Source organism: Carcharhinus amblyrhynchos, chromosome 21, assembly GCF_965287045.1.
Source record: "Carcharhinus amblyrhynchos chromosome 21, sCarAmb.v2.hapA, whole genome shotgun sequence".
NCBI lineage: Eukaryota > Metazoa > Chordata > Chondrichthyes > Carcharhiniformes > Carcharhinidae > Carcharhinus > Carcharhinus amblyrhynchos.
The window spans coordinates 1,833,625-1,860,909 of record NC_137344.1 but is presented as its reverse complement, the minus strand read 5'-3'; the positions used below and the strand labels follow the sequence as shown (position 1 = coordinate 1,860,909).

Genomic DNA, 27,285 nt, shown 5'->3' with positions numbered 1-27,285 from the left:
CAACTCCATGTCCCCTGACCTTCTGCAATAACCTCTTGTGAGGTACCTTGTCAAACGCCTTCTGAAAATCCAGAAAGACCACATCCATCGGCTCTCCTCTATCCACCGCCCTAGACACATCCTCATAGAACTCCAGTAAATTTGTCAGACACGACTTTCCCTTAACGAAACCGATGTGCGTCTGCTCTATCAAGCAATTCCCCTCAAGATGCCTCGCTATTTCCTCCTTGATGACGGATTCTAACATTTTACCTACAACAGACGTTAAACTAACCGGCCTATAATTCCCCGCCTTTTGCCTGGTACCCTTCTTAAACAACGGCGTAACATTAGCCGTTTTCTAATCTTCCGGCACTTCCCCGGAATCCAGCAACGTCTGGAAAATAACCACCAAGGCATCCACTATCACCTCCGCCATTTCTTTCAGAACCCTCGGATGCATTCCATCCGGTCCTGGGGACTTGTCCACAATGCATCATTTTGTCAGTTTTCCTGCCTTCTGGCTCATTTCCAAAAGGCCTAGAACATTCTGCCCCTTATCTCTATTTCACATCAACAAATACTGTCTAGTGGTTTGAAAAATTGTCCTTTTTGTTGAGAATTTCAGCATCTACACTACTTTGCTTTTTGTTTTGGGACACCTGAGGTCATTGAGCAAACAAAATAGGAGCAGCACAACTCCTTGGAGGGCTTGGAGGGCTGAAGGGCCTCTTCCTGTGCTGTATTGTTCAATAGGCCATTCGGCCCCTTGAGCCTGCTTCTCCATTCAATAGGATCATGAATGGTCTGCTTGTGTTTTGAATTCTGCATTCCCATCTGCTCCAATGACCTCTGATTTCCTTGCCTAACACAAATCTCTCTACCTCCACCTTAAGCATATTGAATGACCCAGCCTTCAAAAGTGCTATATAAACGTAATTCTTGACAATGATTGCTATGTCCTTGGACTGAATTTTCTCAGTGCAATGCTGCACTGTGATAATTTGGAGCTTGATGATTTTGCTCATTGGTACAGTGCTCCCCTGGTGCCTCAGTGACACAACAAAGGCATGAGGCTGCAAGCTGGAACTGTGCTGCAAAGTCTGAATGGGCAGGAGAGTCAAGGAGAGAAAGACAGCTTCGACCTCCGGACTTTCCGGTTTCTGTCTTGGTGATATTTCTCCATGATAATAACTCTCCTTCCACACTCACTGTCCATCACCCATGCAAATGGACTTTTCACAACGTATTAAAAATAGAATATGTTTTGTAATACTTTGTCAGAAAATCGATGGAGATACTCATATAAAATCAATCAGCTTTAATAGAACTTTCGCTGCTAAAGGGAGTAGAATAATTACAATCAGTGCATCTTTCAAAAACCTGATTCTGAAGAAAGTGGGAGAATCTGTTTATGTTAATACTTTCTCACTGAGTGCATTCATTCTTGCTATTTTCTTTCCTGTGTATAAACAAGCTATTCTTGCCTTTCAGTCGGGATAATGAGGTGCAGTACAGCACTTTGGGATGAAAGAAAATAGGACTGGAGTTTGGTCAGAGGCAGCAGAGACACAGATAAGCTTTGAGAAGTGTTGCCATGCCAACATTGACATCATGCACTGCAAAGCAGGATTGAGAGGTCCCTGAATGGAGGACTGTTTGTATTGCAGCTCCTGTCTGCTGCCAGCAAACTGAATTCAGATCTGGCTGAATCTTATGCATGGGCACGATTTGTTGATGGTTTCACTAAAGCACAGTCCGTCACATTTTCACTGTCTGTGAACGGACCTGTTAAACCAGGACCGAGAGGTTAGCACAGGAAAGACTGAACAGGCAGGGGCAAAAGGATGGCACAATAGGTGTTTTTAAAATTAGGCATGGGCTTCAATAAATGTGGAGAAAATATTGCTGTGTGGGAGGAGGGTGGGGGATCAAAAACTACTGCAGAACTGTGACAGTGCAGAATGAGGCCATTGGGCCCAATGTGTCTGCAGTAGCTGTCTGAATGCGCAATTCACTTAGTATCATTCTCCAGCTTTTTCCTGTAACCCTGCACATCATCAGCATGCTCCTCATCAACTCTCTCCGTTACCTCTTCAAAAAACTCCAGCAAATTAGTTAAATGTGATATTCCTTTAACAAATTATTGCTGGCTTTCCTCAATTAACACAAATATTGTCCATATTAATTTTGTTCCAAATCACTGTTTCTTGACGTTTCCTCACTTCTGAAGTTAAATCGACTGGCCTGTAATTGCCAAGCTTACCTACACACTTTTGAACAAGGGTTTTGAACACGTACAATTTCTGGCATCACCACCACACCCCCACACCTCCCCCCGCCGCCCACCCCCCCCCCCCCCAAAGCCCCCACCACCCCCCCACTACCCCATCCCCGTGTAAAGAAAAATGGAAAATAACGGCCAGTGACCCTGCAACTCCCACCCTCACATCCCTCAATTTCCTCGGATGCAGATCATCCAATCTTGGGGCTTACTTTAATATTGCCCATGGCTCTTTAAATTATTTTACTAAATGAAATATGGGAACTTCTTAGTTATCAAGTCAACTATACATATTGCCAAATATCTGCTGAGGGCTTGAGAAATAACCCATTTAAAAGATCACATTCCAAATACCACTTTCTAGGTTCTTAAATTTAATTAAATGCATCAACAGTTACAAAATACTAAGTGACAATTGAAGAGAATGAGGGAGCTCTCCACCCATTGCACAAGTAAAATCCCTGACAGAGCACCAAAGTATGAAAATTCTGAAAACCCAACTTTTGGAAAACTTTGTTCCTGATAACTTATAACTTTGTACTTCTGATTGGCTCACGGGAACATTTCTAGAGGTCATAAATGTAAGCCTGGTGATTAATAAATCCAATGAAGAATTCAGGAGAACCTTCTAAGAGAGTGCTTAGAATGTGAAACTGGCTACCCCAGTGACTGGCTGAAGTGAATGACACAGATACATTTAAAGGGAAGCTGGATAAACACACGAGAAAGAAAGGAATAGAATGGTTTGCTGATACAATGAGATGAAGCTAAGAAAGGCCAGCTGGACTGAATGGCTGAAGTGGAAGATTATTTATGGAGGAATTATTGACCATGAGATTTCTGAGAAAAGACAGAAGCTGGGAGTTTCCACATAACCGCCATGTACTGGCGAAGGCGGTAGGGGCCCACCATTGACCAGCAGTGACATCTTCTGGTCCCGTCATTGTCAATGGGGTTTCCTGAATGCACTGAATCCCTGCTGCTGTGAGGCAGCAGTGCTAACCACTGTGCCACCATACCGCCCCAATATCTAGAGTTTGTGTACAGTATTGCTCTCTCTACTTAAAGAAACATGTAAATGTATTAAAAACAGATCAGAGAAGGTTTGCTAGATTAATGGGTGGGTTGTCTTATGAGGAAAGCTTAAGGAGGTTAGGTTTGTACCTGCTGGAGTTTGGAACATTTGATTTGATTTTTGATTTGATTTGATTTGATTTATTATTGTCACATGTATTACCATACAGTGAAAAGTATTGTTTCTTAGACGCTGTACAAAGCATACCATTCATAGAAAAGGAAACGAGACAGTACAGAATGAATTGTTGCAGTTATAGCTAGGTTGTAGAGAAAGATCAACTTAATGCAAGGTAGGTCCATTTAAAAGTCTGGCGGCTGCAGGGAAGAAGCTGTTCTTGTGTTGGTTGATATGTGACCTTAGACTTTTGTATCGTTTTCCTGACGGAAGAAGGTGGAAGAGAGAATGTCCGGGGTGTGTGGGGTCCTTAATTGTGCTGGCTGTTTTGCCGAGACAATGGGAAGTGTAGACAGAGTCAATGGATGGGAGGCTGGTTTGCGTGATTGATTGGGCTACATTCATGATCTTTTGTAGTTTCTTGCGGTCTTGGGCAGAGCAGAAGCCATACCAAGTTGAGATACAACCAGAAAGAATGCTTTCTGTGGTGCATCTCAGCTGGGTGCAGGGGCCATAAGAACATAAGAACATAAGAAATAGGAGCAGGAGTAGGCCATCTAGCCCTTTGAGTCTGCCCCGCCATTCAATAAGATCATGGCTGATCTGAAGTGGATCAGTTCAACTTTCCCGCTTTCTCCCCATAACCCTTAATTCCCTTGTCTATCAGAAACCTGTCTACCCGTAACTTAAATATATTTAGCGAGGTAGCCTCCACCACTTCAACGGGCAGAGAGTTCCAGAGATTCACCACCCTTTGAGTAAAGAAGTTCCTCCTCAACTCCGATCTAAACTGCGGCCCCCTTTTCTTGAGGCTGTGCCCTCTAGTCCTGCTTGGCCGCTTGGCCTACGTTCCGCTTGGCCGCCGGCCCTTTCCTCTCGGCAGCGGTGTGTCCTCAGCTTTCTATGGTGCATCTGTAAAAGTTGGTGAGAATCATAGCTGACATGCCAAATTTCCTTAGTCTCCTGAGAAATTAGAGGCATTGTGGGGCTTTCTTAACTCTAGTGTTGGCATGGGGGGACCAGGATAGTTGTTGGTGATTTGGACACCCAAAAACTTGAAGGTCTCGTCCCTTTCTACTTTGTCCCTGTTGATGTAGACAGGGGCATGTTCCCCTCTATGCTTACTGAAGTCGATGACAATCTCCTTCGGTTTGTTGACATTTAGGGAGAGATTATTGTCAGAATGAGAATAAGAATAAGAGGCAATTTGACTGAAACCTTTAAGATCCTGATAACTTATAATTTTGTATTTCTGATGGACTCATGGGAACATTTCTAGAGATTATAAATGTAAGCCTGGTGATTAATAAATCCATAAAAACTTCAAGAGAGACTTCTTTAATGTGAGTGTGATTAGAATATGGAACTCAGGGGATGGTTGGGTTCTTGACAGCGTGGATATGAAGAGGATGTTTCCTCTTGTGGGAGAATCTAGAACTAGGGGGTCACTGTTTAAAAAGAAGGGGTTGCTTATTTAAGACAGAGATGAACAGGATTTTTTTTTCCCTGAGGGCTGTGATGCTCTGGAAATCTTTAAGTTTTTTAATTTATTTATTAGTGTCAGAAGTAGACTTACATTAACACTGCAATGAAGTTACTGTGAAAATCCCCTAGTCGCCACACTCCAGCACCTGTTCGAGTACACTGAGGTACAATCTAGCATGGCTGAAGAAATCTCTTCCTCAAAAAGTAATGGAGGCAGAGTCTTTGAATATTTTTAAGGCAGAGCTGGATCAATTATTGATTAACACGGGGGTGAAAGGTAATTGGGGATAGGCAGGATGTGAGGTTGAAGTTACAGTCAGAACGACCATTATCATATTGAATAGCGAAGCAGGCTTGAGGAGCAGCTCCTAATAAATATGTTTGTATGTAAGAACCAAGTCAAGGACATTAATGTGGGACTAGAATTGCATATCGGCCAGAACGGAGGACAAAGTTGGAATTCTACCACCTCGTCCGCCACAGAATCTAGGATCTGACAACGGAAATCTCAATTGAGCTCGGGCAGGAATTTCTGATCTCGCCCAGGTGAGGCCACAAAATCCTGCCCAGTAAGTTTCCTTTCCTAAAAGACTTTGTGAACATTTGACAGTGCAACAGTTGGCTCAAAACATTTGCTCTATTCTCTCTCCACAGATGCTGTCAGACCTGCTGAGATTTTCCAATATTTTCTGTTTTTGCAACAATTTTATGTTCAGGAACAGGGGAAGCTGCCAGCATAGTTAATGTTTAAGTCATGGATCCTTTGTCAGAAGTGAAAGGAGGGACAATGTTAGAGCAAAAGAAACTGCGACAACAGATCATTCTAGCTCCTATTGTTATAGCTTGGCCCAGCCCAATGTCGATCCAACCCAGCCCTGTAGCTCCAGTTATTGTTTCTGACTCAGCTCCAGTGTAGCTTTTGTTCTGCTCTGGTATCAAACCTTTCACACTCCAACAATATCAGATTCAACTAGATTTTTACAACTATCACTGTTTGTGCTTGGGGGACAGTGTGAGAGTTGATTAAAAGGGTGATTTCGCTATTCTGGCTACATCATGGTGCTGAGCCTTGGTCTAAATGTGAGGCTGATGGGTGCTGTGTGATGCACTGCTTTGTCCTAGTTAATGTGCATTAAGTCCTTTGAGGAGACATTAATGATGTGAGCACACAGCTGCAGCCTGTGCTCCTCATGTAAATGAAGCATTTGTTTTCAGCCTTGCAGTGTTGCCTCCCACAATCCCTGTAAGATTTGCTAATTAATTACCCCATCAGCCTGGCTTTACCTGCCGTTCGCTTGCTATTGTTGGAAGTCACACATAACGTTTTCCAGATGGCAAGTTTCCGTTGCCTGGCAACTGCAGAGTTACATCACCTGCACAAACATTTGCGGTGCCCTGGGATTGTGTTTCCATTTGTGCCGAAAATGCATTTGAAATTGTGCTGGTGAGAATTGACTCCAGGTTTGCTCAAAAATGTATAATGACAAACGTCAATCTTCCACGAACCAGCATCAGGGACCCGGGTTCAATTCCGGCCTTTGGTCACTGTCTGTGTGGAGTCTGCACATTCTCCCCGTGTCTGTGTGGGTTTCCTCTGGATGCTCCGGTTTCCTCCAACTTTCCAAAGGTGTGCAGGTTAGGTGGATTGGCCATGCTGAATTGACCCTAGTGTTATGGATTAGAGAGGTCAGTATGTGGGGTCCAGGGCCTGGATGGGATTGTGGTCGATACAGACTCGATGGGCTGAATGGCCTCCTTCTGCACTGTAGGGATTCTATGATTTCTTCTTTTACGTTCCATTAATAAATATTCCTTATTTTTTTGAGACAGGTAACCTGGTGAAGTTTACTAATTCACCAACAAATGGGTTTAGCGGCAGTTCTTGAGAAGTGTGTCCAGGCTGCAGTCTGAATAACTTGATTTAAAATCTCTGGAAATGAGATAAGACAGAGCTATCTAATCTAAATTCATCTGAATCTACCATCTTAACTCTCTATTCCCCTCTCCCTCATAGGATTGTCTAGTTTCCCCTTAAATCCATCGATAATATTCATTCCACCCACTATCTAGAAAACATAGAACATAGAACATTACAGCACAGTACAGGCCCTTCAGCCCTCGATGTTGCGCCGACCTGTGAAACCAATCTAAAGCCCATCTAACCTACACTATTCCAATATCATCCATATGTTTATCCAATGACCATTTAAATGCCCTTAATGTTGGCGAATCCACTACTGCTGCAGGCAGAGCATTCCGCACCTTATTACTCTTTAAGTAAAGAACCTACCTCTGACATCTGTCCTATATCTATCACCCCTCAATTTTAAGCTATGTCTCCTCATGCTAGCCCTCTCCATCCAAGGCAAAAGGTTCACACTGTCCACCCTATCTAATCCTCTGATCATCTTATATGCCTCTATTAAGTCATCTCTTAACTTTCTTCTCTCTAACAAAAACAGCCTCAAGTCCCTCAGCCTTTCCTCATAAGACTTTCCCACCATACCAGGCAACATCCTGGAAAATCTCCTCTCCACCCTTTCCAATGCTTCCACATCCTTCCTATAATGCAGCGACCAGAACTGTATGCAATACTAATATCTTTGGTAGCAAGTATCACATTCTCACCACTCTGGGAAAATACATTTCTTCTGAATTTCCCATTAGATTTCCTAATGAATATCTTGTATTGACGGTCTCTCCTTCTCTCTATCCACTCTATTATATCCTTTACATAATTTTGAAGAACTCCAAAAGGTTACCAGCTAGCCTTTATTTTCCACCATGAGGCAGGAGAACCAGCCTGTTCACTCTTTCCCGATAGGTATATCTACATATTTCTGGTTTCATCCTCATAAATATTCACTCTACCCTCTCCAGAGTCTTTATATCCTTTTTATAATATGGTGACAAAAGTACACAGTACTAAGTGTGGCCTAACCAAGATTTGATACAAGTTTAGCAATAATTTCCTTAATTTCAATTCTATCCCTCTAGAAATAAACCCTAGTGTTTGATTTGCTTGTTTTGTGTCTTTGCTAACCTGTGGCACAACATTCAATGCTTGGTAATTGAGATTCCCATCATCCTCTCCTTTCTTGACCAACTTCCGAAAATTCTGTTCTTCATATCAAAATGTACCACAGGTTGAGTGTCATTTATCCAAAATCTTCAGGGCCAATTATGTTTCAGATTTCAGATGATTTTGGTTTTTGGGTACCTCCTATAGACCTAGGTATAATAACTTGACAATGGCCAAAGCCTGAGATAGTTATACTCTAAAGTAATAAAAATGGCTCAAAGTAAGATGTATCACTGAATAATAAACACAGGGTGTGGTCAGTGAGGTTCGTGTCAGCTCGGGGGGCAGGAATCCTGTGCTAAAGATTGATGAGGTTCAAAAAGAGAGCGAATATGCTCAGTTTTTGGAATTACAGATAAAGGATAGAACATAGAACCCCACAGTGCAGAAAGAGGCCCGTCGGCCCATCGAGTCTGCACCAACACAATCCCACCTAGGCCCTACCCCCATATCCCTACATATTTTACCTGCTAATCCCTCTAACCTAAGCATCCTAGAACACTAAGGGGCAATTTTAGCATGGCCAATCAACCTAACCAGCACATCTTTGGAGAGTGGGAGGAAACCGGAGCACCCAAAGGAAACCCATGCAGACACGGGGAGAAGGTGCAAACTCCACACAGACAGTGACCCGAGCCTGGAATCGAACCCAGGTCCCTGGAGCTGTGAAGCAGCAGTGCTAACCACTAAGCTACCGTGTCGCCCCAATACTTGACTTGTATCTCACATTTATCTGTGTTGAACTTCATTTGCCACTCCTTAATGTCATCCTGTAATTTTTGTAGACCTGCTCAGTACAACCCTATCCCTCCCACAATCCCTCCCACAATTTGGTGCCATCCATAAATTAAAAAATTCTTTTTGATTCCTAAGTCCAAATGGTGAATATAAACTGTGAACAGCAGTGGTCCCAGCACTGATCCTAGTGGAACACCACCCTATCACTCTGAATAACTACCCTCTCTGCTTTTGGTATTGCAACTAGCTAACATTCCATCCTGCCACTTGTCCCCTAGCTTCACATCCTCTGACTTTATTCATTAGTCTATTATAGATCAGCTTACCAAAGGCCTTTTGGAAGTTTAGAGAATTACACCTATTGCATTACCTTAAGAGCATACATCATGAGAATATATAAGCAGAAGAACACTATATGGCCCCCCGGCCACCATTCAGTATGATGGTGACTGATTATCTATTTCAACTTCATATTCGAACCAGCTCCCTGTATCCTACCATTCTTTGAGAATTTTATGTCAGAAGTATTGCAGTAGAATGGAACATATCATATGGCAAATTTCCTAGTATATCCTGAGCACTGGAATGTGGACACTGAACTGTTAAGCCAGCCCTAGCCAGGGAATCACCTAGAATGGACTGTTCCCATACTGTTACCTCTGATGTCCCCCAAAGATCCATCCTTGGCCCCATCCTATTCCAACTATACATGTTGCCTATCGGTGATCTCATCCAAAAACAGATCAGGTTCCACACGTACGCTGATAACGACGTCACCACCCATGACCTCTCTCAACTTTCCCATGGTTCTGTGTTGTTACTCTGCTTGGCCAACATCCAATAACTTCTTGTTAAACACAGGAAAGAGCAAAGCCATTGTCTTCAGTCCCAGCCACAAACCCTGTTCTCAGTCCTTTCACTATCTCAAGCTGAAACTAAACCAATCAGTACCTTTGAGCCCAAGTTGGGCTTCCAACTTCTCCACATCACCAGGACACTACCGACTGCTCCTGACTTATCTTTAACCTTCTCTGTGATAACGAACAGATCCAAGTTTCTGGCCTCTCTCTTCATCGTTGCAATTATTTCAGTTAACCTCTTCCATTCCATCTTCATGGTCTGGTCATTCTTCCTAAAATGAAGCACCAAAGCAGCACACTATATTCAAATTGTGGTTTAAACAATATGTAATCATTACCTTTATGACATGATCAGCAGCTTCTTGAATCTTTTACACCACATTAACACTCCCTCTGTCTTGTGCTCATAATATCTTTGCCAATCTCTCCGATCTCCTTCTACTTTGTTCCACATGCCCCCACTCTTCTCTTCAATGGTATAAACTTCCCATTTCTCTCTCTCTAATACGGAAGAAGAGTTGCTTAAATTAGAAACATTGACTCTGTCTTGGAAATGGCAGAGGTGATAGTGGATGCCTTAGTAATTATTTACCAAAATTCGCTGGATTCCGGGGAAGTGCCAGAAGATTGGAAAACGGCTAATGTTACGCCGCTGTTTAAAAAAGGTAGCAGACAAAAAGCAGGGAATTATAGGCCGGTTAGTTTAACGTCAGTAGTTGGAAAAATGCTTGAATCCGTCATCAAAGAAGAAATAGCGAGGCACCTAGAAAAGAATGGTTTGATCGAGCAGACGCAGCACGGATTCGTTAAGGGAAAGTCGTGTTTGATGAATTTATTGGATTTCTATGAGGATGTGACTAGTGCAGTGGACAGAGGGGAACCGGTGGATGTGGTGTTTTTAGATTTTCAAAAGGCGTTTGATAAGGTGCCTCATAAAAGGTTGCTACAGAAGGTTACGGTGCACGGAGTTGGGGGTAGGATGTTAGCGTGGATAGAGGATTGGTTGTCTAATAGGAAGCAGAGAGTTGGTATCAATGGGTGCTATTCTGATTGGTGGTTGGTGACTAGTGGAGTGCCGCAGGGATCGGTGCTGGGGCCTCAGCTACTTACCATTTATACAGATGATCTGGAGGAGGGGGCTGAGTGTAAGGTGACGAAATTTGCTGATGACACAAAGATGAGTGGAAAAGCAAATTGCGTGGAGGGTATGGAAAGTCTGCAGAGGGATCTGGATAGGCTAAGCGAGTGGGCAAGGACCTGGCAGATGGAGTATAATGTTAGCAAGTGTGAGGTTATCCACTTTGGCAGAAATAATAGTAGGAGGGATTACTATTTAAAGGGTGAAAAGCTGCAGCATGCTACGCTGCAGAGGGACCTAGGGGTCCTTGTGCATGAGTCGCAAAAACCCAGTCTGCAGGTGCAGCAGGTGATCAAGAAGGTGAATGGAATGCTGGCCTTTATAGTGAGGGGGATAGAATATAAAAGTAGGGAGGTCTTGCTGCAACTGTACAGGGTACTGGTGAGGCCGCAGCTGGAGTACTGTGTGCAGTTTTGGTTGCCGCACTTGCGCAAGGATATATTGGCCTTGGAGGGAGTGCAGAGGAGGTTCACTAGGCTGATACCGGAGATGAGGGGGTTGGACGATGAAGAGAGATTAAATAGACTGGGTCTGTACTCGTTGGAGTTTAGAAGGATGAGGGGGGATCTTATAGAGACGTATAAGATAATGAAAGGGATGGATAGGGTAGAGGTAGAGAGATTCTTCCCGCTTAAAAAGGATAGCAGGACTAGGGGGCACAGCCTCAAGATAAGGGGGGCGCAGTTTAGAACGGAGTTGAGGAGGAACTTCTTCACTCAAAGGGTGGTGAATCTCTGGAATTCTCTGCCCGTTGAAGTGGTGGAGGCTACCTCGCTAAATATATTTAAGTCACGGGTAGATAGGTTTTTGATAGACAGGGGAATTAAGGGTTATAGGGAGAAAGCGGGAAAGTGGAACTGATCCACTTCAGATCAACCATGATCTTATTGAATGGCGGGGCAGGCTCGAAGGGCTAGATGGCCTACTCCTGCTCCTATTTCTTATGTTCTTATTTCTCCACAGACACTGGAGATGGTTTGGGGAGGGGGCTGGGGTGGTAGTAATTGGAACATGCCAATTTGAGATCAATAGATTTTTGTTAAAGAAGGGTATCAAACAATATGCAGCTAAGTTAAGTCAATTGAATTGAAGTGCAGATGAACCATGATCTAACTGAACGGTGGGAGACGCCCGAGGGACTGAATGAGCTCCTGCTGTTTTTCCATTATCTGCAAATTTTGATAATGTGGTTCCCAGGCTCAAATACTGACCCTGAAGACACTGCTGTTTATATCCCTCCAGTCCAAATTATACATTGGCACTTTTCCTCATTTTCTGCCCTTTGCCTAGCTGCCCAGTATGTTTTAATATCATCAACAAAGAACATAGAACATTACAGCGCAGTACAGGCCCTTCGGTCCTCGATGTTGGAACCAATCTAATGACCCTCTAACCTAAACTATTCCAATGTTATCCATATGCCTATCCACTGACCATGTGAACGCCCTTAAAGTTGGCGAGTCCACAACTGCTGCAGGCAGGGCATTCCATGCCCTTACTACCCTCAGAGTAAAGAACCTACCTCTGACATCCGTCCTATAACTACCACCCCTTAATTTAAAGCTATGTCCCCTCATGTTATCCATATATTGCTCCTATGTTGGGAGCTCCTATACTGTATCTTACCCAGCATCTTTTGAAACTCCACTGAAACAACATCCACTGCATTATGTTCCAAAACACTGGTATTTCCAAAACAAAACCTCAAGCTTGGTCAGGAGTTATTTGCTTTTATAAATTCACACTGACCTGAATTATGCCACGTTATTCTAGGTGCACACTAACACTATCCTATAAATTATCCCATGCCAATGCAGGTGTAAAGTTGCGCAGTTTATTCCTTTCTCCATTTTGAAGAAGTTTTGGGAGTTATCCAATCCTCAGACAAACTTCCATTCTAAGGATTTTTGAAAATTAGAGATGGATGCTCTGTTAGTTTCTCTGTGACTTGCCTCAGCATTCAGGATCTATGAAATCAGGGCTAAATGCCTTTACACTTGGAATTCCACCATTCATTAGTATTAATTTACTTGTCATTATCCTTGACTATAAGTTATTCCATCATCTGCTTATATGTCCTTTCATTCCCAATACTATATAGTATAGAGTATAAAAGCTGGCGTCTAATGTTGCGATTGTATAGAACGTGGTTAGACCACATTTGGAATACTGCGTCCAGTTCTGGTCGCCGTACTACCGGAAGGACGTGGAGGCCTTGGAGAGAGTGCAGAGGAGGTTTCCCAGGATGTTGCCTGGTATGGAGGGCCTTAGCTATGAGGAGAGATTGGGTAAACTGGGGTTGTTCTCCCTTGAAAGACAGAGAATGAGGGGCAACCTAATAGAGGTATATAAGATTATGAAGGGTATTGATAGAGTGAACAGTGGGAAGCTTTTTCCCAGGTTGGATGCGAAAATCACGAGGAGTCATGGGTTCAAGGTGAGGGGGCGAGGTATAATTCAGATGTTAGAGGGATGTTTTTCACACAGAGGGTTGTGGGGGCCTGGAATGCACTGCCAGATAGGGTGGTGGAGGCAGACACGCTAGGGTTGTTTAAGACGTATCTAGATAGGTACATGAGCAGACTAGAGATGGAGGGATACAAAAGAATGTTCTAGTTGAGGATAAGAGCCTCAGGACATTCCTGGGAACTAATACATTCCTATCAGCCGTCCAACAAATTTTATGGCTCACCTGTCTCTTACGTTGGAGCTACTGGGGATCTTCCATTAATGTCTGTATAGGCTGTTGCATGTTTACTGATGTCTCTTTTTTACATCCACAGGCAATTCGGTTACCTTGTTGGCCAACAAGGGAATGGGTCGTGGGTCGTGGAACATGCGGTGGGTCGTGCGAGGGCTGCTCTTGGATATTGCTTCGAGAGTTGACTAGTGCTTCATGTCGCTATTATATGCTTAAACTGGACCAACTGACGGGCAACATGACAGCTCAGTGACTATCACTGTTTGCTGTTTAGTTACGGGGACCCAGGTCGGATCTCCGGCTTGGGTCAGCGTCTGTGGGAGTTTGCATATTCTCCCCATGCTTGCGTGGGTTTTCTCCAGGTGCTCCGGTTTCCTCCCACACCCCAAAAACATCCTTTTAGGCTGATTGGTGTTAATAAATTGTCCCTAAATTGGATCTCCCTTAATCTGGTGCACATATAATTCCCTAAATTTGCACCCCTTTATTGTGGAGTCCGCTAGATGTAGGCAAAAGTTGTAGGTAGAAGAAGGATTGGAATGAGGCACTCACTGAGTGTTAAAATCGGCAGCGTGGGCTTGTAGGGCCGAAGGGCCTGTTTCCTGTGCTGTGTTGTTCTTTGTTCTTTTATTACTCTACCGTGACAGCCAAAGCAAAGTGTCTTCAATTTGATCATATTTTCCAGAACTAGGTTTTCTTTCTCATCTCACCCTGCCCTACACTGTCTCTGATTGGCCCTACACTATCTCTGACTATCTCTGAATAGTTAAGTTAAATTTATTTATTAGTCACAAGTAAGGAATTAACTGTGAAGTTCCCCTAGTTGCCACACTCTGGCACCTGCTTGGATCAATGCACCTAACCAGCACGTCTTTCAGATTGTGAGAGGAAACCGGAGCACCCAGTGGAAACCCACGCAGACAGGGGAAAATGTGCAAACTCCACAAGCCAGGAATTGAATCCGGGTCCCTGATGCTGTGAGGCAGTGGTACAAACCACCAGGCCACCATGCTGCTCTACACGATCTGCAATTATCTCTGATTGGACCTAAAATATCTCTGACTGTCTCTGATTGGTCTTTCATTATCTCTGGCTATCGTCTGATTGGCCGTACACTATCTCTGATTCTCTCTACTGTTATGATCCATGTTATAACTGGATGGGAAAATCCCAGAATGGAGCACTGCCTCAGAAGACGGTAACTTTTACTTTTATCAAACGTGGAGGAACAAAGTCACAGAACTGCTAATTAGAAAGAACAAAGAAAAGTACAGCACAAGAACAGGCCCTTTAGCCCTCCAAGCCTGTGCTGATCTTGATGCCCCAACTACACTAAAAAATACTTTCTGTCCTTACTCGGTCCGCATCTCTCTATTCTCACCCTATTCATGGACTTTCCAGATGCCTCTTAAATGTTGTTAATGTGAGAACATAAGAAATAGGAGCAGGAGTAGGCCATCTAGCCCTTCGAGCCTGCCCCGCCATTCAATAAGATCATGGCTGATCTGAAGTGGATCAGTTCCACTTTCCCGCTCTCTCCCCATAACCCTTAATTCCCCAGTCCATCAGAAATGAGCCTGCTTCCATCACCTCTGGCAACGTGCTCCATGCACCCAACACTCACTGCTTGAAAAACATCCCCTGTACATCTCCCTTAAACTTTCTTCCTCACACCTTGAATCTGTGCCCCCTTATATTGACACTTTCACCCTAGAAAAAAGCCTGACTATCCATCCTGTCTATGCCTCTCTTGGTTTTGTAGACCTTTACCAGGTCTCCCCTCAGTCTCCGTCTTTCCAGTGAAAACAATTCTAGTTTATTCAACCTCTCCTCATAGCCAACACCCTCGAGACCAGGCAACATCTTGGTGAACCTTCTTTGCACTCTCTCCAATACTTCCACGTCCTCCTGATAATGATGATGTAGAGATGTTGGCATTGGACTGGGCACAGAATGGGCACAGAAAGAAGTCTCGCAGCACCAGATTAAAGTCCAACAGGTTTATTTGGTAGCATGAGCTTTTGCAGCACTGCTCCTGATGGAGGACCAGTACTCTGGAAGCTTGTGCTACCAGTTAAACCTGTTTGACTTTAATCTGGTGTTGCGAAATTTCTTCCGATAATTGGTGACTAGAACTGCACGCAATACTCCAAATGTGGCCTAACCAAGGTTTTATATAGCTGCAACATGATTTCCCACCCCTTGTACTCAATAAGATTAGGTTTAACAACAAGGAAAAATATTTATTAAACAGGGAGAAAATGGATTATAATACAACACTTCTTTACTACCCCCTTAGCGTAAATACACACAGGTTATACAATTAACATGAATGACAAAGTACATTTGAAGCTACCATGTTCTCTTTGACACAAAATGTCCTTTATTAAAGCACACAGATTGGCTGTGGTCAAATACACACTCTGCTCTGAATCCAAGTTAGTGTCTGTGGATTTCTCCTCTGAATTTCCCCCAGCTGATTGTCACATGAGTGTTTCCAAAGTCAACTCCCAAAAAAATGCTTTAATCCCTTCTCTTGTAGTAATACTGGTACTTAGAGTTTGCATTCCAAAATCCACTCGAGGATCAACTCCAGTTCCACCCCCCCCACCTCTTCCCCTGCCCTCCCCCCACCGCCCCACCGCCCCCCTCCCAACCCCCTTTTAAACTAAGGTGGCAGGGTGGGTGGGAACAAGACAAGACAGTATGTGCAGGGACTGCGGAAAAAGGTGAGACTGAGATAAGCATAGTGCTTCCCACTCTTGGGAAGCTAGCAGCCTGACCCCGCTGGAATGAAGGGGGGGGCGCAATTCGGGTCCCCTACGGCTCAATCACAGCCTCTCCTGGCCTCCACCATCCGGGACTGGACTGTCCCGATCTCCATGCCCCCAACTTCCCCTCCGTCCCCGGCAGTGCTAATCCCCCCATAATTTTACCCGTTCTAGTTTTAACAGTGAATCCAGTCCAGGATTTTACACTAACCCCTTCAGGTTTTCTTTGTATTGACTGACTTTCACTGTTACACAAATTCTGATATTCAGCCAATACTTTCTTCCCAATTATTTTAGTACTTACTCTACTAAGACAGTCCCAACTTTAGGATTACTTTAGAAACCTTCATCTAGCTTCTTATCAGCCAATTCCTTCTCTGCTTTGTCTGTGATGTCAATGAACAATATCCTCTTTTGTTTCCAGGTTTCTAAACCAACCCTCCTTTAGTTCCTCTGGAGCTGGCTTTCTTGCACTTTACTCCATTGGACAATTTTTCCTCCTTCGAGCAGAGCTGAGAAATGTTCCTCTCTCGGCTTTCTTTCTACAACTACTCTGGTTTCCAGTTAAAACTAAGAACAAAGGAACACTTTCTCTGTCCAGGGAAATGGCCTACTGTTGCTAAGCAATGCCTTGCTGATTTTATTTATTCTACACTCAGTAACTCTCTCTGAGCACATCAGAATCACAATTGGAATTTAACCAACACATTTGTCCAGTATAAATCAAACTATAGTTTCTTTCAGGCACAGAAGCCTTAAATTAAACCCATCTAAAACTATACCTTATTTCTAAGATTTACCAAAACAAATATAAATGGCTTAAAACTACCATTGATTTGCTAACACTATATTATCTCACTGTCATCTAATTGGGTCTATACAGTCCTTAATTCTCTAATTCTGATTGGCCCTACACAATCTCTAACTATCTGTGATTGGCCCGATATTATAATTAGCCATTACTTTGTTATTTTCTTTATGTGTAAGATTCTCTGACATCTCTCTTTATGTTTTGGACAGTCTTCATATTTCCTTTTCATTTCCTTCTGTATCTTTCACAGTTACTTTGTTTCTCCCAGGTTTATGAAATAGTTGTTTAATTTGAATCCTAGCTTTTCTATTTATCCTGGGATAACTGATTTGAACTGACTGTCTTTCCTTCTTGTGGCAACATGTGCTCTACACCCTCTCCTATTTGAATATTTCACATTGTTTTGATGTACTGTCTTATTTCACAAGTGTTTCCTGTCAGTTTTTTCCCCGGTTAAATACTTTTATCTTTGATCATTCACTCTTATTTACAAATGTGAGGGACCTAAAGCCTCCATTAGGGAGCCATGAGGGATGTCTGAAAAATGATCCAGCCCACCCTCTGGTTTCAGGCATTTCCAGTGAGCCTGTTTTACACCTATAACAAATAAAAAGTCCAATACCTACCTCAGAGGAATAATTCTTTGAAACAGAAGGCATGTGGCAGATCCCACAGATGTAAGCAGCCATGAGACTATTGTGGTACAGCCAGTCACAAACATATTCCACATTGAAGCAGCAGACTCAAGGCTGAACAAGGGAATATGTCCCTGTATGGGTGTCAGCTGGTACAAGCTTTAGGATCTGGCACTCTCTAAAATGCCCTGTCTGATGTTGCTGCCCATTGTTCATGAGAAAAGTGAATGAACTGACTGTGAGCAACTGTGATCTTTACATCTATGACTCAATGGCCGGCAGCCCTGCTTTTTACCTCAGGAAGTCCTGAGTCCAAGTCCCACTCCAGAGACTTCAATACATCACCCAGGCTGACACTCCCAGTGCAGTATTGAGGATCTGCTGCACTGTCAGAAACACTGGACAGGATTTTCCAGCTGCGCTCACCCCAATGCCGGAAAATCCCACCCGAAGTCAATGGATCTTGCGTGGTCAGAAAAATTCCGGTCACTGTCTTTTGAGCAAGACATCAAACCAAAGGTCCCATCTGGACTCTCAGGTCGATATGAAAGATCCTAGCGCACTATTATATGCAATAGGGTCTTCTTCTCATGTCCTGCTCAACACTGATCTGTCAACTGGCAAACCAAACAGATTATCTGGTTCTGAGGATGTGAACAATGCTGTATAAATGAAAGTAATTTTCTTCCATCCTGCTTTATTTCATTCCCCAGTGGATAATGTTGGAATAATTGGAAGACTCCATAAGCTGAGATTTGAGTGAATATTTTTTCCTGCAATATGTCTGGTCTTGTGTTCCAGTTTGGGAATAAGTGCCCACACCCTCCCATTGCTGTTGTACATCCCAGTAATAATAGACCATCAGCTACCTCTAATAAGATGTACACCAGACTGTCCCATCCTGAGTCATTTGGATTCAGACAGTATCCTTCCCTTCGTGATCTCTCTAAGTCTTGTACCAAAAGACAAGGCAAAGCTAACCAAGATTATAGGGTTTTAAAACATTCAACAGATTTTACTGACAATTTATTTGATGAGGGAGGGGGGAGTTTACAGTCTATTTCTGTAGCATAGATTCTGCTGAGGGCAAGTGCTGTGGAATTTTTTTTCATTTTACATAAGCCTCAGAACTTCCATGTCACTAGTAAAACAAGGAAAGATGGGTTGGCTTTGACATCATATTATCTGACAATCAACTGGAGGAGGCTCTAACTCTCTTGAATCAAACAATTAAACTGAATTAAATAAACTGACGGACAAAGTGGCAGCCCCTAAAAGAGGAACTGCCCAAAATAAAAACAAATCACAAATGAAACTCCAAACATCAAAGCAAAAGGTGATTAAGAGAATCGATAAGGCACCCTAGTCCCTGCGAGGCCCAGCAAACACGGAAAGCCTAGATAGTGCCTGTGGACACTGCATGCTCTCTCGCTAGGGACTCCAGGCTGTGAATGGTATCTTGGCGGAGAGGCAGACTGTCACGGCTAGACAACCCCCTCGACTGTCTGTCTGGACCTATTAATGGCAAGTTTAGCCAGGCCCGGCAGCAGGTTCATGAGGAGGTTCTCCTTTCCAAATGGTCATAAATCCTATCTCTCAGGACTCTTTCCATTAACTTACCGACCACCGAAGTAAGACTAACTGGCCTATAGGGTCATTCCTACTTCCTATTTTGAAGAGAGGAACAACATTTGCCACTCTCCAGTCCTCTGACACAATGTCCGTGGACAGTGAGGACCCAAAGATCAAAGCTAAATGCTCCGCAATCTCCTCCTTTGCCTCCCAAAGTATCCTAGGATGTATCCCATCAGGCCCAGGGGACCTATCGACCCTCAGATTGATGGGTTCTTGATAAGAGAGGGGATTAAGGGTTATGGGGAGAGGGCGGGAAAGTGGAACTGAGCCACGACAGATCAGCCATGATCTTATTGAATGGTGGGGCAGGCTCGAAGGGCTGGATGGCCTACTCCTGCTCCTATTTCTTATGATCTACCCCCTCCATCCTACCAGCCTGTATCATGCACTCATCCTCAAAAACATGGCCCCTCTCCTTAGTGAACACTGAAGAAAAGTATTCATTCAACGCCTCACCTATCTCTTCTGACTCCATGCACAAGTTCCCACTACTATCCTTGACTGGCCCTAACCTCACCCTGAACATTCTTTTATTTCTCACATAAGAGTAAAAAGGGGTTTTCTTTTATCCGACCCACCGAGGACTTCTCATGCCCTCTCCTAGCTCTTCTAAACCCTTTCCTAGTTACCTTGTAACACTCAAGCGACCCAACTGAACTTTGCTTTTTCATCCTTACGTACGCTTCCTTTTTCCTCCTGACAAGACAGTCAACCTCCTTTGTGAACCATGGTTCCCTCACTCAGCTATTTTCGCCCTGCCTGCCAGGGACATACCTATCAAGGACACACAGTATTTGTTCCTCGAAAAAGCTCCACTTTTTGTTTGTGCCAATACCTGACAGTTTCTGTTCCCATCTTATGCTCCCTAATTCTTGCCTAATTGCCTCATAATTACCCCTGCCCTAATTATAAACCCTGCCCTGCCGTGTGACCCTATCCCTCTCCATTGCAATAATGAAGGACACCGAATTGTGGTCACTATCTCCAAAGTGCTCTCCCACAAACAAATCTAACACTTGGCCTGGTTCATTACCCAGTACCAAGTCCAATGTGGTCCTACCTCTTGTCGGCTTATCCTCATATTGTGTCAGGAAACTCTCCTGTACACACTGTACAAAAAGTGTCCCATCCAAACTATTTGACCTATAAAGGTTCCAATCAATATTTGGAAAGTTAAAGTCACCCATGATAACTACCCTGTGACCTCCACACCGATCCATAATCTGCTTTGCCACTTCCTCCTCCACATCTCTATTACTATTTGGGGGCCTATAGAAAACTCCTAACAACGTGACCGATCCTTTCCTATTTCTAACTATTGTATGATATACCATTAACAGTTCCGCTGGAGTGATTCCTGTTATTGTGTGTGGGGTTGTTCCATATTCAAATAAAAAGCATGCCAGTTTGGTCTCTATAGATGCTACCAGTTGTTTCTTCATGCCTGTTTTAAATATTTGTACTGCCTGTTCTGCCAGCTCGTTTGACAATGTGCTTTGATATGTTTGATGTCATTGAAAAGCATGATATTTTGGAACTCAATACTTCTGCAGTTTTAGACTCAAAGGCTTCTGTTATCTTGTGTGTACAAAAACTCTGTCATAATTTCTCAATCATGGCATGGGAAGCACTACTTCCCATGCCATGATTGAGAAATTACCTAACCATCGCTAACTGTTTTGTGTTTGCATCTGCCAGGGTCAAAAATATAGAGCTCATAAAAGGCCCAGTAAAATTCACATGCACTCTCACTCATAGCCTGCCAGGCCACTCCCATGGGTGCAAAGAGGCTGAGGAAGGGAGCTTTTGTTTCTCCCGGCACCAGTCGCAACGTGAGGTTAAAGTCAAGGTCGGGCCACCAGATGTCACGCCTGGCCAGCATTTTGATTTGATTTGATTTATTATTGTCACACGGATTGGGATCAGTGAAAAGTATTGCTTCTTGTGCACCATACAGACAAAACGTACTGCACATAGCATACACAGGGGAGAAGGAAAGGAGAGGGTGCAGAATGTGGTGTTACAATCATAGCTAGGGTATAGAGAAAGATCAACTTAATATAAGGTAGGTCCACTCAAAAGTCTGACAGCAGCAGGGAAAAAGTTGTTCTTGAGTCAGTTGGTACTTTCACCCAGACTTTTGTATCTTTTTCCAAATGGAAGAAGGTGGAAGAGAGAATGTCTGGGATGCCTGGGGTCCTTGATTATGCTGGCTGCTTTTCCGGGGTAGCAGGAAGTATAGACAGAGTCAATGGGTTGGAGGTTGGTTTGCATGATGGATTGGGCTACATTCACAACACTTTGTAGTTTCTTATGGTCTTAGTCACAGCAGGAGCCACACCAAGCTGTGATACAACCAGAAAGAATGCTTTCCGATGTGCATCTGTAAAAGTTGGTGAGAGTCATAGTGGACATGCCAAATTTCCTTAGCCTCCAGAGAATGTCACATGGAAAACAGAGGCGTAGGTGGGCTTTTTTAACTATAACGTCGGCGTGAAGGGACCAAGACAGTTTGCTGGTGATCTGGATACCTAGAAACTTAAAACCCACGACCATTTTCACTTCATCATCGTTGATGTAGACAGGCGCCTGTCTTCCACTACGCTTCTTGAAGTCGATGACTATCTCCTTAATTTTACTGACATTGACACAGCTTGGCTTTTCTTTGGATATCAAAATTTCCTCACATTTGTATGGATTAAACTCCACCTGCCATTTCTGTGCCCAAATCTCCAATCTACCTTTGTCCTGTTGTATCTTCTGACAATCCCTGGCATTATCAGCAATTCTATTAATCTTCATGTCATCCACAGCCTTACTGATCAGACCCCCCACATTTTCCTCTAGATCATTTATATATACCAGAAACAACAGAGGTCCCAACACTGATGCCTTTCTGTTTTTCATCTGCCTCAATGTTATTTGTTGGAAGAAGTAGTGCATGCTCCCTATACATTGGGCCCAGTTTTTTGTTTAGGTCATAGGTTCAAGTTTACCAAAGAGAGACATTATTTTTCCTTACTGGAGAGGAAAGCTGCTTGTTCACAACGATCATAGAGGGGAACCGGTAGATGTAGTGTACTCAGATTTTTGAAAGACACTTGATAAGGTGCCAGATAAGAGGTGGTGCATAAAATAAAAAGCCACAAAATTGGAGGAAGTGTGTTAGCATGGATTGAAAACTAACTGTCACATGGAAAAGAGTTGGAATAAATGGGTCATTTCAAAGGTATAACTAGCAGAGTATGGCAGGGATTAGTTATTGGATCAGTTATTGGCCCGCAATTGTTCATTATTTGCATTAATTATCTGGAGGAAGGAGAACAGAATGTAAGGCTTCCAAACTCTGTGATAATATCAAGATAGGTGGAAGGGCAGGTTGTGATGAGGATATTGGGATTCTGCAAAGGGATGTAGATAGATTGGGTGACTGGATGAAAATTTGGCAAATGGAGTTTAATGTGGGCAAGTGTGAGGTCATGCACTTCAGTAGGAGGATTCAAAAGGCAGATTATTTTCTAAATGGAGAGAGACGAAGTGCAGAGGGATCTAGGTGTTCTTGTATATGAATCACAAATAACTAGTAGGCAGGTCCAACAAGTGTGCAGTTCTGATCTCCATATTAATTATTCTGGAGGGAGTGCAGAGGAGGTTTACAAGTATGTTGCCAGGGCTAGAGAAGTGGAGCTATGAGGAGAGATTGGGTAGGTTGGGATTGTTTTCCTTGGGACAAAGTAGACTGAGGGATTTCTTGATAGAGGTGTACAAAATTATGAGTGGAAGAAATAGATTGGACATAGAATTGTTTCCCTTAGTGGAGAATACAGAACCAGGGATGTACTTTCAAGCTGTGGCAGAAATTATACAGGGGACATGAGAGAGAACTTTTTAACACAGAGGATGGTGGATATCTGGAAATCACTGCCCGTGATGTGAAGGCAGAGACCATAAACTCTTTCTAAAAGTACCTGGATCTGCACCTGAAATGCTATAAGTAACACTGGAGGCAGTCCAAAGGAGATTCACCAGGCTAATTAATTCCTGGGATGATAGGGTTGTCCTATCAAGAGACTAAATAGTCTGGGTCTGCATTCCTTGGAGGTTAAAGAGTGAGGATGACCTTTTTCAAAGATCCTAAGGGGCTTGATGGTGAGATGTTTTCACTAGTGGGAGAGTCTCGAACAAGGGGACATAGTTACAAGGTAAAGGGCTGGTCATTTAAAACTGAGGTTCATAGAAATTTCTTCTCACAGAGAGTGGTGAATCTCTGGAATTCTTTGCCCCAAAGAGTAGTGGATGCTGGATCATTAGAAATATTAAAAGTGGAGGTGGATAAATATTTGATACATTGAGAAACAGAGGGCTTTGGGGGCTATGGGGAAATGGCACAGAAAAAGAGTTGAGGCCAGCATAGATCAGCCATGATCATATTGAATGGCAGGACAGCATGAAGGACCTGGTGGCCTTCTCCTGTTTCTATTTCCTGGGGTTTTGTGTTGTGATGAAAGTTGCCAGGAGGAGGCAAACAAATCCTGTTTACCCTTATCACCAATAATCATGCCAGGGCCAGTCTTCCACTATCGCACTGCTTTATTTAACATAAAGAAACAGCCTTGCTCGTTGCTTACAGCAACACAAGTCCTGAGTTCAACACCCAGTCCAGGCTGTGAGTGCGGGTTTTAAATTCCCATTTCTCATTGAGTGAGCTCCCGCCCACTTAAAAGGGCAACTTATACTCCACAAAGCCCACAGGGAGATCTGTTGATCCAATGATGTCCTTCGTGGCCACAATAACACCTGCTTACAGCACTGAGTAGAAGAGTATCCTAAGAAACACTTGCTATTTGTGTTGTTGCTCTGAATGACTTCCTCACTCTGTTACAGCAAGATAAGTTCAGCAAATGCACCATCAGGACCCCTTTTAAAGGGGGGAGTCACAGGAAGACCCCTTTTAAAGCAACGTGTGACCATCAAGATCCCTTCTAATTTACAAAGTATTCTGATGTGCTTGAACGTTATTTTGCACAATTATATTTCTTTGGGTGCTTTGAATATTCTGTGAGTGCTGGCTGCATCGACTGGGGGAAACTGGCTTAGATGTGGTGCGGTGGGGGGAGGGGACCGGGGAAGGCTGGTTCCCTGGGTCTAGCTGTGTGGGGACTGAATTGAGGTACAACTGGGCTAATAAGTGAACTTCTGAGAACTGGACCAGAAGAGTGGACAATATGGATTGTTCCATATGGAACTTGCTCTCTTCTCAGCACCATCTTTCCTCATGAAATATTATTAGTCCCATGCTGCGATGAGTTTTCTTCCTACCTCAGGGCCATGACGGTATCAGTTTGCTGTTGCCAGTTAAATGCTGCCACTGTTCTAAACAGATGGCTTTTCTTCTGAGCTATTCCCAAAGTAATTAATCATGGTCTGGACTCGACAGAGTGTTAATCATGGTATGAGTACAGAAGAGCTCTGTCCCAGCTGTGTTTGCCCAATAATAATCCCATAGTTAAGGTAAATGCCGCGGTTCATCAACTCAAACCAATCGGCTGCACGGCACACCAAACTAAACCAACATCGTGTTTTAGTAAAAACAAAACTCTCCTTTCACTTGGACACAGGATATTTTCTGTGCCCATGCATGTGGGGCGGAGGCTAATTGTTATCTCAGCTGCTTCTTTATATAAGATATCACAGTTTGCCTGTCTTATTTGAATATCCCCAGCCTCTGGTGAATTGAAGCTCCCCCCTAGCAAATCCATTTTAAAATTCTCATCCTTGTGTTCCAATTCCCCCTTAACTCACTCACTTCTCCCCTACAAAGCTGATCTCCTGACCCTAAGTCTACCCCATCACCAAAAGTCTACTTTCATCTTTGTGTCATCACCTGTCTTGTCCTCTGCCTCATTTGCTGCTGAAACCCTTACCCATAACTTTATCACCTCCAGGCTGACCGTTCTAATACATTCCTGGCCGGCCTTCCCTCTTCAACCCCCTGTAAACTTGAGATCATCCAAATTCTGATACTTTGTGTACTCACCCCAAGTCCCATTCCTCTATCATCCCCGTGCTCACTGACCTAACATTGGCTTCCAGTCAGGCAACACTTTGATTTTAAAAAGCTCATTCTTGTGTTTAAATCCTCCCCCCACAGCCTTGCTCCTTCTTATCTCTGTAAATCCCCAGTTCCATAACCCTCCAAGTTCTTTGCATTTCTCCATTCTGCTATCTTCAGCATCCCAATTTTAATTGCTCCATCATGCCTTCAACTTGTTCAGCCCCAAGCTCTGGAATTTCCTCCTGAAATTGCTTCACTTCTCTACCTCTCTCTTCCTTTAAGATGTTCCTCAATTCCTAGTTTTCACCAAGTTTCTGTCACATATTCTACCATTTCCTTATCTTCTCAGTGACAATTGCTGTCTGATAATGCTGCTGGGAGTCACCTTGCATTGTTTGATTGCATTAAGGATTCTATATGAAGGGAGTGTTATCGTGTGAAGAAAGTTTAATAAGTGAATAAGGACTTTGCCAGTCAGTAAGATCACAGTTGATCTTCTATACTAACTTCATTTTCTTGCCCTTCTCCACATTCCTTAATCCAGCAATCTCAGTTTTGAATTTATTCACTGTCTGAGCACCCACAGTTCATCTCAGTCTAAATAACCAAGCCCATAATTGGGTGCTATAACCTCTGGTTACAGACTCTGCAACCAGGGAATACAGCCTCTCACCATTCATCCTGTCAAGCCCTTTTAGAATCTTGTATGTTTCAATCAGATCATCCTTCATTCTTCTAAATTCCAAAGAATTTAATCCCATTCTACTCAATCTCTCCTCACAGGATAGCTCTCTCAACTCAGGTATCAATCTAGTGAACCTTCAATGCACCCCACCCCCTCCACCGCCCACCCCCACAGCTCTCTGTTCTATGACAAGTAAATTATTCCTTAGAAAGAAATCAAAATTGTACACAATCATGGCTCAATGGGTAGCACTGCAAGGAAGTTACTCCTGGTGTCCTGGTCAGTATTCATCCCTCAGTCAACATCACAAAAACAAAGTACCTGGTCATTATCACATTACTATGTGGGATCTTTCTGTACACAAATTGGCTGCTGCATTTCTTACATTTCAATAGCAACTATTATTCAAAAAGTATTTGATTAGTTGTAAAGAGCTTGGAATATCCCACAAGGCTCAAGATGAATGCAGGTCTTTTTTTCCATAGAATAAGGGAAGTGTTTTCAATGTAGACAATTGCAGCTGGCCTGCAGCTACTCTTGGTTTCTGTGCTTCTGGATTGAGATCGGAAAGTGACAATGTCTTGGTTAAATTGGAATGCAGCCTGAATCCAGATGTTCTGTATAAAGAATACATTGAATAAATCCTGATCGATACTATTCCAGCAAATTCTGCCTTCCTGATCAGAACATAAACAGCATCAACCAATTGAAGCATTTGTCTTTTTCACTTGCTTGCTGCCCCCATGTTACATTCTGTTCTTTGAAACATGAGGCAAGGATGACAAAAGCATGAAGCCAGATGCCTGGATTAGTGTTTGAGAGTGTGTCAGTGTGACATGCTTATTGTCTGTGCCTTCGTCTTCCTTTGGGAACACTCGGTTACGTTTATAAACATCCCTCTGGAATTCACAGCCACCCTCCAACACTTGGCACAACAGGAATGCACCAAATGCTAGCCAACAATTGCCATGTATGGTTTGGTAAACTGGGAAAGGCTCTGCAGCAACTGAAGATTGTAAAACCGAAAAGGATTTATTAGCCAAGTGCTCGGGAACCCTTGTTAAGTGAGGTAAGGCTGAAACAAGCCCAAATGTCATATTCACCTTAGCTTGGTCAGGTTAAATAATTTGTTTAACAAAAGCCCCTGCTGCTGAAGGCGTGAATACATAGAAAAACTTGTTGCTAGGGCAGATTTCCTATCCGGTTGGAACTGACTTTGCAGTTTATTCATGTA

General features: G+C 43.3%; 1 long non-coding RNA gene across 1 annotated transcript in view; it reads right to left on the bottom strand.

Annotated features, from left to right (window-relative positions):
* LOC145356525 (uncharacterized) overlaps positions 1–27,285 on the bottom strand; it is a 75,292-nt gene that overhangs the window by 11,879 nt on the left and 36,128 nt on the right. The window contains exon 2 of the long non-coding RNA XR_013889161.1: positions 9,712–9,892. This is a non-coding gene — a long non-coding RNA (uncharacterized LOC145356525). The remainder of the gene's footprint in view (positions 1–9,711; positions 9,893–27,285) is intronic.